Source organism: Pangasianodon hypophthalmus, chromosome 9 (genome assembly GCF_027358585.1).
Source record: "Pangasianodon hypophthalmus isolate fPanHyp1 chromosome 9, fPanHyp1.pri, whole genome shotgun sequence".
In the NCBI taxonomy this organism is placed as follows: Eukaryota; Metazoa; Chordata; class Actinopteri; order Siluriformes; family Pangasiidae; genus Pangasianodon; species Pangasianodon hypophthalmus.
In genome coordinates this window covers 75,793-89,157 of record NC_069718.1, presented here as the reverse complement: position 1 = coordinate 89,157, position 13,365 = coordinate 75,793, and positions in this window count along the sequence as shown.

Here is a 13,365-nt window from a genome sequence, read left to right as displayed (position 1 = left end):
TGTTTGTGTGTTTGCAATGTTAAACTAATTTAACACAGATTCATGAGAGTGTGACTTCCAACACACTCTCTGTGTCTGGTTACTTCCCGTTTCTCTCTCTATCTCTCTCTCTCATATATCTATACATATATACATATATATATATATATATATATATATATATATATATATATATATATATATATATATATATAGAGAGAGAGAGAGAGAGAGAGAGAGAGAGAGAGAGAGAGAATGTTTGCAAACAGCGTCTTGCAGATGAGCCACACCGAAATTGCCCACCTCATTAATGGTAACTCAAATACAGGATTTGACTTTAGATATCAGTCGATCAAGTAGATATTGACTTTAGTACTCAGGACTCCATCAGTGGACAGTGGATAGATTTTAACCAGCCGGACCTCTTGCAAATACTGCGATGAATTTATTGGTTGCACAATTGCACTATTTGTCCATATAGTACACAATAGAAGGGATTTATTTATAATTGCACTATCCGTTGCACCCAGATGAGGATGGTTCCCTTTTGAGCCTGGTTCCTCTCAAGGTTTCTTCCTCATATCATCTCGGGGAGTTTTTCCTTGCCACCGTCGCCACTGGCTTGCTCATTAGGGATAAATTCACAGTGATAAATTTAAATATTTACAATATATTTTTGTGAATCCATTTATTTCTGTAAAGCTGCTTTGTGACAATGTCCATTGTTAAAAGCGCTATACAAATAAAATTGAATTGAATTGAATTGAATATCACGTTCCCACATTCCCCATCTCATTTGGATGTATGTCATTATGTGACACTTATATAATGCACACACCACAGGATGTGGTCACTGTGTGAGATTTTTAAAAACTGCCAAGATTTTATTCATTCTCATTTTTGTTACTGCCTCTGGAAAATCTGCTTTCTGGACTTTTACAGAGCAACTTAAGATAAAAAAATCCCTGCCATCTCACACCAACTCCTCTCACAAGGTTTTAGCATCTGACCTGTTCTACTATCATGAGAAAGTTTATCAATTTATCTGATAAATGTACATGATTAAGTACTGTACACTCATGATGACTGTAGTTAAATGGTGTGTGTATGCTTTTCTTGCATATTGATGTGTGTGTGGGATGTGTTAGTATTATTTATTTTTATGTTTATGAGTTTGACTGTACAACACACTATTGTGTGTTCTGTTATGTCTTCCTCCAGGGTTGAACAAAGGTCATGTGACCTGTCTTCTTTCCGACTTCCTGGTTGCTCCTGATTGGCTGTTGGGGTTTTCTGCCAGCTCATAGCAACAGCCTGCCCACAGAGAATTTAAAAAGCAACAAAAACAAAACGCTTCCCAGAAGTCAGCTGACGCGTGTGTGCGTGTGTGCGTGCGTGTGTGTGTGTGTGCATTTGACAGCTCTTCTGCTACATCTCACAACCAAGAAAAATTTGAGAAAGAACAAAAATGAAAGTTGAATTTCTACTGAAACGAAATAATCTATATAGCAGAATAATTTATTTAATTAATATAACTATTAGGAGCCTCAAAAGGCCCTCAGGAAGAAGGAGCCCCATACTGGACAGAAGAATGTAATTTTAATTAAATTCAATTTATTTATGTAGCACTTTTAACAATGAACATCAAAGCAGCTTTACAGATATTTGGATATAGATATAGAAATTAGATTTAACCCTAATGAGCAAGCCAGAGGTGACGGTGGTGAGGAAAAACTCCCTGAGACGATATGAGGAAGAAACCTTGAGAGGAACCAGAATCAAAAGGGAACCCATCCTCATCTGGGTGCAACGGATAGTGTGATTATGAATCATTACTCTTTCACAACTGTATACAACAGAGTCAAGCAGTGCTAAGTGTTTTTCTTCAGGGTCATTTTTTTTATTTCAGAGTTTTAGCTTTAAGTCTATATTGTTCAAGTGAAATTATCCAAAAAAAAAATATATATAAAATCCCAGTTTAGTTAGCATTAATCATGTCATGTCAGTTCAAGTGGTTTTTATTGTCATTCCTGTCCATAACCTGTATACATTGAATTATTTCCCCAGGACCAGGGTGCAACTCATAACAATACAGTAGCACAGTGCACAAGACTACATAAATTGGAGATACATGACAGTATGAGAAGTTCAAACAATACAAAATACACAGGACAGCGCACAGACAGGATAACAGAACATAACAAGAATCCCCAGGTTGGACAGAAGAAGCTTCAGGCAGAAGCTCCAGATGAATGAAAGTTGCAAGTTGACCACAGAAAAATGAATGAATTTCCTTTGTCATATACAAATAACAGATGTATAGTACATGTCAAAAGTTTGGACACACTTTCTCCTTCAGTGGTTTTTCTTTATTTGTTATTTTGAACATTGTACATTAATACTGAAGACATCCAAACTATGAGAGAACACGTAGTTATGAATTATGTAGTATGAATTATGGAATTATGTAGTAAACAATAAAGTGTTAAACAACCCAGAATATGTTTATATTTTAGATTGTCCAAAGTAGCTACATTTAGCTTTGATGACAGCTTGGCACACTCATGGCATTCTCTCATCAGATTCATGAGGTAGACACCTGGACTGGTTTTCAGTTCACAGGTGTGCCTTGTCAAGAGTTAATCTGACATTTCTTTCCTTCTTAATGTGCTTTAGACCATCAGTTGTCTTGTGCAGAGGAAGGGTGGGTACAGAGTCAATAGCCCTAGTAGTGCTACTACAACTACTGTACAAATCCATATTATGGCAAGAAACACTCAGTTAAAACAGTCCATCAATACTTTAAGAAATGAAGGTCCAAAAAATCAATCCAAAAAATCTCAAGGACCGTCCCAGGAAAGGAAGACCAAGAGCTACCTCTGCTGCAGAGGATAAGTTTATTAGAATTACCAGCCTCAGAAACCACTGATTTACAGCACCTCAGATTACAGCCCACATAAATGCTTCTCGGAGTTCAAGTGGAAGACATATTTCAACATCCACTGTTCAGAGGAGACTGCGTGAGTCAGGCCTTCATGGTCGAATTGCGGCAAAGAAACCATTACTTCGGAAGAACAACAAGCAGGAGAGACCTGCTTGGGCCAAGAAACACAAGGAATGGACATTAGATCAGTGGAAAACTGTTCTTTGGTCTGATGAGTCCAAATTTGAGATTTTTGGTTCTAATCGCCGTGTCTTTGTTAGATGTAGAGAGGCTGAAAGGACGGTTCCTGAATGCATGGTTCCCACTGTGAAGCATGGAGGAGGAGATGTGATGGTGTGGGGGTGCTTTGCTGGTGACGCTGTTGAGGGCACACTTAACCAGCATGGCCACCACAGCATTTTGCAGAGACATACCATCCCATCTGGTTTGCACTTAGTGGGGCCATCATTTGTTTTCCAACAGAACAATGACCCCAAACACACCTCCAGGTTATGTAAGAGCTATTTGTCCAAGAAGGAGAGTGATGGAGTGCTGCATCAGATGACCTGGCCTCCACAATCACCCGATCTAAATCCAACTGAGATGGTTTGGGATGAGTTGGACCGGAGAGTGAAGGAAAAGCAGCCAACAAGTTCTCAACACCTCTGGGAACTCCTTCAAGATTGTTGGAAAACCATTTCAGCTGACTACCTCATGAGGCTGACTGAGAGAACGCCAAGAGCGTGCAAAGCTCAACAAAGCTAAATGTAGCTACTTTGAAGAATCGAAAATATAAAAAATGTTCTGGGTTATTTAACACGTTTTTGTTTACTACATAATTCCATACGTGTTCTTTCATAGTTTGGATGTTTTCAGTATTAATATACAATGTTGAAAACAATAAAAATAAAGAAAAAGCATTGAAAAGAAGGTGTGTCCAAACTTTTGACTGGTACTGTAACTCTCCTGATGGGTACAGTGATATAATGTGAACAAAGGAACCCTGGTATCCCAGCAGTTAGATGTTGAGTTTGGTTTTGGATTTTTGCCTGACAGTCACTTTGTCTAGACTGAGAACTCAGGGAATTCATGGTTCTTTCAGCGCGGTGCCTCCAATTAAGAAAACTATAATATCAATCAACAAAGTATATTGTGTCTTACCTAATGAAGATGAAACCAAGAAGATGTGAAGAAAATCCTACAGAAACAGCTGATCTTTATTTGGGGTTAATCAGAATAATTTAATTGATGACAGCTGTATGATAATTACTTTTGAACATGAGATTAAATGTGATTGGTTCATTCTGAACACAGCCACATCCCCAATTATAAAAGGGTGTGTATACTTATGCAACCAAGTTATTGTAAGTTTTTTTATTTTTTGCTATTTTTTCCTAAAATGTTTCTGATTGTTTTTCACTTAATTTTTATATATTGTAATTTCACATTGAGGGTGGAAAAAGTTCTGACATGATTTATCTTGGTTTCATTTTGTTACATCACAAAAACCTGCCATTTTAACAGGGGTGTGTAAACTTTTATATCCACTGTTCTACACAGTTAGTTATTATATTATTTATAATCACACTATCCAATGTCACCCAGTTGAGGATAGGTTCCCTTTTGAGTCTGGTTCCTCTCAAGGTTTCACCTCTGGCTTACTCATTAGGAATAAATTCATAAATTTAAAATTTATATTCTGAATTTATTTATTTGTGACAATGTCCATTGTTAAAAATGCTATACACATTGAACTGAATTGAAATATCCTCTATACTCACACTCTCAGTGAAGTCATATCCTCAAATGAGTTTTCATACAACTCATATGCTGATGACACTCAACTCATTCTCTCTTTTCCTCCTTCACGCATGTTTCTGCTTAGATCTCATCATGTCTGACAGGCATCCTATCATGGATCCAGCTCATAATTCATTTATTCATTTATTCCTTCATTTTTTGTAACTACTTTATCCTGGTCAGGGGGGTCAGCCTTTAGCCTGGCAAAGGCAGTAGATCGCAGGGCAGATCATCATCTAAAACTAAATCCTAGCAAGATTGAGTAGCTGTATATCCCTGGAGATGCATCCCCATGCCAATTCAATTCCATATGGACACTGTCACAAAGCACCATTACAGAACTCCAAGAAGAACTCCCTGTCTTCTTCCTCACCTTCCTCGTCCTCTTTCTCCTCCTCCTCATCCTTCTCATCCTTTTCCTCATCCTCTTCCTCCTTGTCTCCCTCTTCATCTTTCTCCCACTCTTCCTCTTCCTCATCTTCCTTTTCTAAATAAAAATAGCCCATAATGATATTAAACTTTTCTCACACTCTCAGGTGTTTCTCTGCGTCTGTGTATTACACTGATCAACCATAACATTAAAACCACCTGCCTAATATTGTTACCTGCCAGATATTGTCACCAAAGCAGCTCTGACCTCTAAGCTGTTAGCAGCAGCCTGTAAGTTGTGAGGTGTGGCCTCCATGGATCAGATTTGTTTGTCCAGCACGTCCCACAGATGCTCGATCAAACTGAGTTCTGGGGAATTTGGAGGCCAAGTCAATACCTTGAACTCTGTGTCATGTACCCCAAACCAATCCTGAACAGTTTCTGCAGTGTGGCAGGAAGGGGTGTGGCAGGAAGCTCTGATTGCCATGAAGGGGTGTAACTCGGTCTGCAGCAATGTTTAGGTAGGTGGTACGTGTCAAAGTAACATCCACATGAAGGCCAGAACCCGAGGTTTCCCAGCAGAACATTGCCCAGAGCATCACACTGCCTCCGTCGGCTTGCCTTCTACCCATAGTGCATCCTGGTGAAATTTCTTCCCCAGTTAAGTGATGCACACGTACCCGGCCATCCACATGATGTAAAATAGTCTGTATAAATTGAGATTTTGACTTTAGACATAGAATTGTAGAGATAAGCTTTTTTAGTGTTTATCTTAGTGATCTCTCTGCTCTTTCACTGATTTGTAAAAGTGAACACTTTGTCTTATTCTTTGTCCTGATGACTGAGGGGAAAGAGAGGAGAGGTGAAAAACTGTAATATATTTATATCTGATTGATTAATTCATGCAGGTTTGATTAATACTGGTAGTTATATAGTTGCTGGGCAAAAGCATCACTATACAAACCTACAAACCCTTGAGCAAGGCACCGAACCCCCAGCTGCTCCCCGGGCGCCGCAGCGAAAAAGGCTGCCCACTGCTCCGGGTGTGTGTTCACGGTGTGTGTGTGTGATCACTACTGTGTGTGTGCACTTGGATGGGTTAAATGCAGAGCACAAATTCCTAGTATGGGTCACCACACTTGGCCACAAGTCACTTCACTTCACTTCACTTCAAATGCTAACAAAAGATGCATTTGTGTAGGAGTGCTGCCACCTTGTGGTGACAGGCAGGAAATTCCGTAAGACCATATCAACTGAATTTTATTTAAGTAGTGCTTTTCACAATGGACATTGTCACAAAGCAGCTTTACAGAAAACCAGATATAAAATTTACATTAAAATGTGTCCCTAATGAGCAAGCCACAGGCCAGGGTGGTGAGGAAAAACTCCCTGAGACGATATGAGGAAGAAACCTTGATAGGAACCAGACTCAAAAGGAAATCCATCCTCATCTGGGTGACACCCGGTAGTGCCATTATAAATCAATTCACTTCTATAGCTGTATACTATAAAGTCAAGTAGTGCTAAATGTGTTAAAATGAACTTGAGAATGAGCATCATTAGAGTTTTAACTTTCTATGTTTCTTGTATCAAACTGAAGTTATCAACTGTACAATGATGGAAACTTGAGTGTCAACTGTTCTTAGCAATTGCTGCCTTTAGACTATCCAAGAAAGAACATCCACAGACATCTTTAAGGTGTCTGTCTGGTACTATCCACAGTAAACCCATGGTGATCTCTAAGATATCCATGCATGGTCATCAGCAGCAGAGAGTGATTTTCAGGTGAGCGAGGCTCCAAGCGGCAGTGGGGCATCAGGATGGATCAGGCAGGTCTGGAGGGCAGAAGGAGTCAGGATCGCTGGTATCTCAGGAGTAACAACTGTGGGGTAAGGGGGAGAACGCAGATTATTAGGAATGCTCTTGTCCTGTGCTTAATAAGATGTACATTGCAAGCAGGGACTCCACCATTCCACCATTAACAAACTTGGTGAACATGAGTGGCAGCATCCAAACTTTCCAATTTACCAAAACACTCTATGCCTAAGAACCCTCTGGATCTGTGCCTTTACCTAAAAAAAACTATTAACTAAAGGCTTGACTAAACAAATAGATTTTCAGTCTAGACTTAAACACTGAGACTGTGTCTGAGCCCCAGGGCTGGAGTGGGACCTATTTTCAGCCTGGGAGATTAATGCCCAAGACCAGCCCATTTGTTTAAAAAAGCCATAATTTTTCAAAAACTTGAATAAATGAAGTTCATTTCTTACTATTCTGTTATATTTATTACTGACATTTCAACAAAAATATAAAGATAAATAATAAATGACATACTGAGTATTGTTTTCTGCTACAAAAAGTCCAACTGTAACATTCTGAAATAAAAAATGTTGGCTTGCATTCAAACAATTATGAAATATTTCAGTAAGAAATGTACTTTTTGCACTGTTGGTTGTTGGTTATATATATATATATATATATATATATATATATATATATATATATGTGTGTGTGTGTGTGTGTGTGTGTATGTATGTATATATACAGTCAGGTCCATAAGGTCCACCACAATGGATTTGAAATGAAGCAATCAAGATGTCACTGAAGTGTAGACTTTCAGCTTTAATTCAAGGGGTTTAACAAAAATATTGCATTAACCATGCATGAACAGCTACCAAATGCAAATTTAACACTTGGAATCAGCTCCAGACCTTTTATCACCTTAATTTATCATGAAATAAGGAGGAAACAGGCCACAGCTGGCCATGAAACTGCTTATCAAGTCAAGTCAAGTGGAGTTTATTGTCATTTCAGCCATATACAAGTACATAGTGAAACGAAGCAACGTTTCTCCAGGACCAAGGTGCTACATAAGAAACACAGAACAACACAGAACTACAAGGGACACAAATTATACAATAAAGTGCACAAGTGCAAACATGTGCAGACAGCACAAGACAGTACAAAACAGTACAAGACAGTACAGTACAGTGACTACCGGGACAGACAGTGAGCATAGTAAGTCCCAGTGCAGCGCCGACCAGCACACAGCTCTGTTTAAAGTGAACCTAGTGACAGTAGTGCAAATAGTACAAGAGTACAATACAAGTAGCTGAAATAGAGTAAACATAAGAGTAGCAGCCTATGAACAGTATAATATAATGAGTTATGTAGCAGCATAAACATGTGCAAAAACTTGCAAATAAATTGCAGAAAGGATGTGTGTTGGTATGTGTGTGTGTATTCCTTCAGTCCAGTTTCTGAGTGTTGGAGGTGTGTGTGTGTGTGTGTGTTCCTTCAGTCCAGTTACTGAGTACTGAGGAGTCTGATGGCATGAAGAAACTATTGCACAGTCTGGTTGTGAGGCCCGAATGCTTCGGTACCGTTTACCAGACGGCAGGAGGGTAAAGAGTGTGTGCGAGGGGTGTGTGTGAGGAGTGTGTGTGGGGTGTGTGGGGTCATCCACAATGCTGGTGGCTTTGCGGATGCAGCGTGTGGTGTAAATGTCCGTGATGGAGGGAAGAGAGACCCTGATGATCTTCTCAGCTGTCCTCACTATCCGCTGCAGGGTCTTGCGATCAGAAATGGTGCAATTCCCAAACCAGGCAGTGATGCAGCTGCACAGGATGCTCTCAATAGTCCCTCTGTAGAACATGGTGAGGATGGGGGGGGGTGTGGGAGATGTGCTTTCCTCAGTCTTCGCAGAAAGTACAGGCGCTGCTGGGCTTTCATCATTATGGAACTGGTGTTGAGCGACCAGGTGAGGTTCTCCGCCAGGTGAACACCAAGAAACTTGGTGCTCTTGACGATCTCCACGGAGGAGCCGCCGATGTTCAGCGGAGAGTGGTCTCTCTGTGCTCTTCTGAAGTCAACCATCTCTTTAGTTTTGTCCACATTCAGGGACAGGTTGTTGGCTCTGCACCAGTCCGTTAGCCGCTGTACCTCCTCAGCTGTGCATTGCTACACGGTCGTGAGTCAGCAGAGTGAACAGCAGTGGACTGAGCACACAGCCCTGTGGGGCCCCAGTGCTCAGTGTGGTGGTGTTGGAGATGCTGTTCCCGATCCGGACTGACTTAGGTCTCCCAGTCAGGAGTCCAGGATCCAGTTGCAGAGGGAGGTGTTCAGGCCCAGCAGGTTCAGCTTTCCAATCAGGTGCTGAGGAATGATTGTGTTGAATGCTGAACTGAAGTCTATGAACTAATGATCAGTCAATTGTCCAATTACTTTTGAGCCTGTGAAAATGGAAAAAATGGCTGTAATTCCTAAATGCTTAATGCAATATTTTTGTTAAAAATACTGTAAACACTGTGTTTACCAGAATTCACAGAGAGCACTGTGACACGGAACTGTCTGGGAAGATGCAAGACTTTGGAAGCTGTTTTTAAATTAATGAAGGATGGTATACTGATGTTGCTGTCTTAAAGTTTTGCTGAAGTCTTACAATACTTGGAATCTTTTTTTCATTAACTGCAAAGTGGTTTATTCACTTCATGAATATTGTTTAAAGCAAGTATATAAAGATTTGTGCATGTATTTACATAAAAGATTTTAGGTGAGATGCTTGTTAGTACACAATTTGTAACAATTTGTATGGCTAAAGATTTAGAGATTACTCTTATCCCTAATCTTATTTTCTACTGTACTTTCTTTCTCCTTTGAAACACCACTCCATCTGGTTGCTCTCTTCATATCACTGTGATGTTCTCTGCCATCCCATGATCTTTCAGTTTCTGCTTAATCTGAAGAACGGAGCGCAGTTTTCTTATGAAATTATGAAATTTGAATTTGATTTGAATGTGAAATAATGCAGGATAGAGGCACTGATTTCAGAAACTGGCTATAGCACTACAGTGTGTATGTGTGACAGCTTGATGAAGGCTCATGTTCTGGCTGAAGTAATAAGGAACTGACTTTTAGTTTTCATTCCCCAGTTCATTACGAAGTTGTCCAACTGCTGGTTTGGTCTGACCACTTCCAGGAGCCTCTGAACAGGGCAAACCATACATACTCAGGTGTCATTGACTGTATAATTGAGTTTTCAGTTGTGTCTCTTGCACTGGCCAGGTCTGTGTGATACGGTTTGCAGTAGCTCTGAGCATCATGCCACCTCGTCTTCAAAGGGATTAATATGTACCTGTTACTACAATTTTCCTGTATGTGAGAATTTAACAAATGATTACCATTTCATGACATAAATTTTCAATTTAAATATACTGTCATCTACAAAAGAAAAATAAACAGGTTACAGAACAAAAACACATAATAATCTAGTAATAATCTACTGTGAACACAGAAAACAGTTCATGTTACAGCTGAAGTCACACACACACAGAGACAGAGAAATACACAGGCAGTACACTCATATGCAGACTCTAATCAGCTCTAACAGTAACTCTCAGAATGCAGCTGTTTAATTCAATTCAATTCAATTCAATTTTATTTGTATAGCGCTTTTAACAATGGACATTGTCACAAAGCAGCTTTACAGAAATAAATGGATTCACAAAAATATATTGTAAATATTTAAATTTATCACTGTGAATTTATCCCTAATGAGCAAGCCAGTGGCGACGGTGGCAAGGAAAAACTCCCCGAGATGATATGAGGAAGAAACCTTGAGAGGAACCAGGCTCAAAAGGGAACCATCCTCATCTGGGTGCAACGGATAGTGCAATTATAAATAAATCCCTTCTATTGTGTACTATATGGACAAATAGTGCAATTGTGCAACCAATAAATTCATCACAGTATTTGCAAGAGGTCCGGCTGGTTAAAATCTATCCACTGTCCACTGATGGAGTCCTGAGTACGAAGCTGCTCGTGGCAACTGCAGCCCCAAAGCCACTACAGCAATCGCAGTCCCAAGCCATTACAGTACAGCTCCCCATATGTGATCCCCAAGCCATCTCCACAGCCCCCAGGTGGCACCATCCCCAGCAATCCAAACAGTTCTTCAGGCAGTCCATATGGGGCCACCCCCAGCAGCAGCGAGCGAACTCAACCGATGAGAACTCCAACCAGAAGTAGGGCATCAGGATGGATCAGGCAGCGAGGAGGAGCAGAAGGGGTCAGGATCACTGGCATCACTGGCATCTCAGAAGTAGCATGTGTAGCTCGACAGAGAGTGAGGAAGAGAGAGAGATGGAGAGAAAGGAAGAGATTGTTAGGTGAGCTTTTGTCCTCTAATGGTTAAGCACGATGTACTTTGCATGCAGAGTGCAAGCAGGGACTCCGGCAAGACTAGCTATGACAGCATAACTAAAAGGGAGAGCCAGAAGCTAACACAGACATGAGGGCACCCTGGGACATAAGGCAGCCAGCCACTCCATTCCATTTTAATAAATACTGAAATGAAACAGTACCCACTTTAAAATGATCAGTGTTGTAAGAATTAAGTGAATGAGAAAGCTTCCCATGGCACACAGAATTTGGAAAAGCTCTGAATATCATGTGTTAATAAACCCAACAAACTTTTTTTTGACAAAGTTAATGCAACTTAATCATGAACATATAAAACAAATTCTTAAGTTATTTTGTTGTGCATTAAAAGAAGCCTTAATTCAAAAAGTACAGTGAAAAAAAAACTGACTTCCATCTCCCTCTCTTTGTCTACTGAATGTTAAAATGTATAAAGATCAGGTGATTTGTCTGTTGTACGATTTGCTAATCAACATTTCTGGCATTTTATATCATAATTGATATCAATTCAATTAAATTAAATTTTATTTGTGTAGTGCTTAAAACAATGGACATTGTCACAAAGCACCTTTAAAGAAATAAATACATTCAGGATATAATCTGTAAATGTCTATATTTATCCCTAATGAGCGAGCCAGAGGCAACGGTGGTGAGGAAAACCTTCCTGAGATGATATGAGAAAGAAACCTTGAGAGGAACCAGACTCAAAAGGGACCCATCCTCATCTGAATAATAATGGATGGTTTGATTATAAATAAATCCCTTCTGTTACTGTGTACTACATGGACAAATAGTGCAGTTGTGCAACTGGTAAATTCATTACAGTTTTCACATGAAGTCTGTTTTGTTGAACCTATTCATTGTCCATTGATGGAAACCTGAGTGCAAAACTGCTCGCAGCAACCGCAGGCCCAAAGCCACCACAGCAATCTCAGTCCCAAGACATCACAGTACAACTCCCCATATGAGCTGCAGTCCGAAGCCATGTCCACGGTCCCCAGCAATCCCACTGATCTTCAGGCCATCCATATGGGGCCCCAGCAGCAGCGAGCGATCTTACCCGATGAGAACTCCAACCAGAAGTAGGACATCAGGATGGATCAGGCTGGTCTGGAGAGCAGAAGGGGTCAGGATCACTGGCATCTCAGGAGTAGCATGTGTAGCTCAACAGAGAATTTCAATGATCAGAATAAAAAGAGAGTTCAAGAAATTTTCATGACAACCTTCTCTGTAGACCAAACATTAAAAATGAGCAGTATATTTCTTACCATCAAAGCACATGAAGTTTAGTGAGTAATAGCCACATTCAAAATCAAATCAACCCCATGGATTTATTGCACCACAGTTCTCTATTCCACCTATGTTTTTAGGCTCCAGGTGCCTCCACTTTGTCATACTTCCCAGTGGCTCATTTTCAAGGGACCAACTATTGCTGTTAATATCATTGTACAGTCCAATCCAAGCGCTGGAACTGAACTGTTGGCTCTGTCCTACATTTTGAAGTTGGACCATGTCATTGTTGATTCTATGGTTGCCAGGTCAGTGTGTGTGGCTCGTCTGTGGAATGAATTTTTTTTTTTTCATCACAGCTCATGTATTTAAAAAATATGAGCAAATATATATACACACACACTGTACACACACACATCTTATTTATTTATTAGACAAATGACAAACGACTTGTAAAATTATCTTTACTTAAGTGTCGCTGAAGTTCTTTTTCTTAGACCTTTCCATGTCGTCTGAGACACGCAGCACCATGGAAGTATTTTCTGTACAAATTTTAAAAGTAATTGCAAATTGACTTTGCGTTTCCTGTTTGTGGACGCATAAATTGTGACATAATTGCAAATGCAAATCGCGTATTACCTTTTGCAATTTCGTTTACATGAACGTACAATGTCTGCCAAAATTCAAATGGCAATTCAAAATTCAAAATGCAATTTGCAATGACTTGAAATTTGTCTGGAAGATGCTTCCATACAGCACCGTGGACAGAGTACTGTGCCTTTTGAAGAGTTCTTTACCATATATTGCGATTTGAGGGCGTTTCTTTATGCAAATGAATGCGACCGCGCACAAGCACATCAGTTTAG